The sequence below is a fragment of the Centroberyx affinis genome, unplaced genomic scaffold, assembly GCF_046629955.1.
Source record: "Centroberyx affinis isolate AG114_WGS23_722 - 3 ecotype Tasmania unplaced genomic scaffold, CSIRO-AGI_Caff_v1 ptg001323l_1, whole genome shotgun sequence".
Taxonomy (NCBI): domain Eukaryota; kingdom Metazoa; phylum Chordata; class Actinopteri; order Beryciformes; family Berycidae; genus Centroberyx; species Centroberyx affinis.
Window position 1 is genome coordinate 51,622 of NW_027279824.1, and position 3,590 is coordinate 55,211.

Genomic DNA, 3,590 nt, shown 5'->3' on the forward strand with positions numbered 1-3,590 from the left:
GCCAGAGAATATCTATACATTTGACCGTTTTCATGCCATAAAATGTAAAAAAGTAAGTGTTTCTCCAAGAATTTTTGTCAAAAATATATTCATGTGTGGAATCCAATCATATTAGAATCAATTCAGGTTAAGGGCCTCCCATAGACAACCAGTGTAGTGTTGATCAACTATAAATACATATGTAATCAATCAAACTGCATCATATCCATCATATCAGAGGTGGATGACACTGACTGGCCAATATCAGATTTTTGCTAAAAGGCCAATGTCGGCCTGATATATCAGTCTAATGCTAATCTGTATGACTACAAAGTAATGTAATACTGAAATACTATGAATGCAATGATGAGGTTTCCACGATGCTTAATTAATCTGTACTGACTATTGAAGAATGAAGGATGAAAAATATTCTTAGCTGATAAAACATAAAATGGCTTGAAGGTTGTTAGAGGTGAGAAGGCATGACAACATCATAATAATTATTCCTACAAGTCTAAATATTGTGTGTGTGGCATGTCTTGTTTAACCCCAAACATCACAGTATGTTATTTTTGGATGCAGACTGCTAATGTCCTGATCGGCGGTGATTTGGCGTGCGTACACACACGCCACACACAAACAATGTCCCTTTGTTGTGTGCCATCGGCAAACAACAGCTCAATAAATCTCCCAGCAGCATCCAGAGGTAATAACGCGGCTTCCTGTGTGGCCAGACCTGACGAGATGATTTAGGAGTTGAGGTTGCCGATCATAATTGCTCTCTTATTGACGTCTGGGGATCGGAACCGCAAACTATGACATTGTCGCACACCCTTATTACTGTTGGCCACAGGCGCTGGGAGCCTACGTAAGGCTGCGGTCGGCTGGACCGGACTGGATAAGCCAAGCTCGACCGCAGTGCTACATCTTGCTCCTTTTCAAACACCCACATCCCCTCAGATAAAGGCCTCTCCGGGAGCCATGTGTATCGAATTTCGCCAGTTCCTGAGGGTATCTGCTCTTATCGGGGGTCAGATAAGCTCATTTCACAGACCCTCACCTCCACTACCAACAGGAACCCCGAAACCGTGTCTTGTCGAATCCGGTTTCTCCGCTCAGACAAGCGCTATCTAAGGCTGCCCTCCGCCTACTGTACCTCAGCGTCTGGCTGAATGAGACGTGAAGGAGGGAGGCATCTCGTTGACGTCGAGGCTTTGTATAGGCGACAGCCGGAGCCAAATACCCTACCCTGAAATATGCAGTCTGCAGATCCGCTCTGTGGGTGAAAGAACAGAGAGAGACAACCTTGACATTCCGGAAAGGGAGTGAGTCAGGCTGCAGACTCAGTCGCAACCTTGATTCCAAACTAAAACGTGTCAGTAACCTTGGCCTGAAGAGTCCCTACCAAGCGACAACAGCCCTGAAGTAATGGGTAATATAACCAGCCCCCCCCCCCCCGAACGGTGTAAACTTGTAAGGCAAATGACACTGAAAGCATACAAGCCCCGCTCAACACCCTTGTTCAAATGGTTGTTTTTATGAGCCTACCATTAGGCTCAGTACACGGCTTCAGGGGGCCCTTTGAGCTAATTGTCTTGAACCTGGGAGGCCAGACGAGGGAGAAAAGCGCAGAATCCAACGGAGCAGCTTGGAGACTCACCTTGGCTTACCGGTCTGAGGGCCCCTTTTCTCCGTCAAGCCCGGCGAGGACCCCTCCCCGAAGCCACCGCACCCTGTCCGGGCCCTGCAGGCATCTCAGGCTGACAGCTCTGAGCCAGATACTGGCAATACAACAGAGCAGTCATAATTGGCCCCTATTCATTTCTCAGGGATAATCCTTGCCTCGGTTGAGCCTTTTCTGTTCCTAGCGTCATTTTTTTTTTTTTTTGCGCAAATGTTTACACAAGGTATGTATCGGTTTCTCCCCTACTCCCCCCCCTCCTCCTGGGGCTTTTGCTCCGGCCGTGGGGCTGTGTACCCAACATGTGTGTTTTAATGCATGTGAGTGGTTCTGCTCTTCCAGCGTGGGTGCTAGGGCTCAAGGCCTGAAGTGACAAAGGCCTCGTGAATGTCGGCTCGCAGACACGACTGTCAACGTTCAATAGGCCGGATTAAGACGGAGCGTATAACCGAGCGCACCCTGACATGTTGACATGTTCTACTAAGTGCATTTCAAGGTGGATTTAGCCTGTTTGCTCCATTGTGGAGGGGACATAAGAGACACAATTGCTAAATGGGGCTGACTATTCTCGAGACGGCGGGTGAACTTTACTCCTGCCGTCTGGGTTCAGATTGACACCAGCTTCGGTCTCAGGGTGAGAGAGGCTGCTGTGGATCCTGAGGAGGTTCAGGGGTTTCAGAGAGCTCTGTCCTTAACCAAACAAACACACTGGAATTTCTGCCATTGTTGGTGCAGAGGGTTGAGTGACAGGGCCGCATAGCAGAGCAGCCTGTCAGCAGAGACGACCGGGGGTCAAAGTGTGACCACCCCACATGCAACACTGCTTAATATTAGGGCTGGGCCATGTAGCATATTTTGAGGGAGAACCATGTTGATCCAGAGAGAGGTATGCATATTTACCAACACTGTCAATGGTCTCAGTATGTTCAATTGCACACCCTTTATTTTTGACATTTTGCACAACCTCATAATGCTGTGATATATTTTTTTTTAACTCTCCCAATCATACATTTATACGAATATGTTCCTGAAAAGCTGGAAATGTGGAATATGTTTAGAATGCATTGCTTTACTGTATCGTATTATAATTTGGCTTGCTTTCATCTTATCTCATCTCAGTGAGAGTAAACAAATTTCGTTTTTCCAACATTAATATAGCATTTTGAAATATAACTCTTTATATACACACACGTACTATGCATGCCCATACATGCACACATACACGCTAGTAACCATGCATTCACATATGTGCATACAAAGAACACCTACAAGCACTCAATCAGTGGATATAATTATTTTAATGGTGACAGTGCATTCCAATATGTTATTACTTTACATATAAATTATGTATAATAAAGCTTTTATGGCAAATTAGACTCCTCTATTTACAGTAACTAAAGTTGGTGACCAGGTGACATCAGACATGCACTCCCCAGTTTTGGGTTTTAGTGCAAGTCATCATTAGCTGGTCGACCTGAAAGTTGAACCCTGACCTCTGGGGGCACGGCTGGGGCTGAGGCTGAGGCTGAGGCACTCTGATCGACAACAATGAACGAAAAAACAAACTCGAATAAGACGGATATCTCATTAAAAAACACTATTCGGACAAAAATCCTGATTCATTTTGTGCGTGTGTGCAGCCGTACTCCAAGTGAAATAACAGGGCAGATGAGGTGGAGAGGAAGCAGGAGGGTAAAAAGCAAACAGACATTACTGTTACACTGATCGCCTCAATGACTTCCCTCACACTGCCTTGGGCCCAGCCTGGGGTCTCTGAAGTGGCTCGTTAAGCGCAGGAATATAGACTCAATTACCCTGGGCAAACACGGCGCTACCGCTCGGTGCCGTGCTGGTTGGCCCTGGTCCCCCCCCCCCCCCCCCCGCCCGCGGCCACCCCGCCCTCCCCCAACCCCCGGCCCCCGGGCCCCTG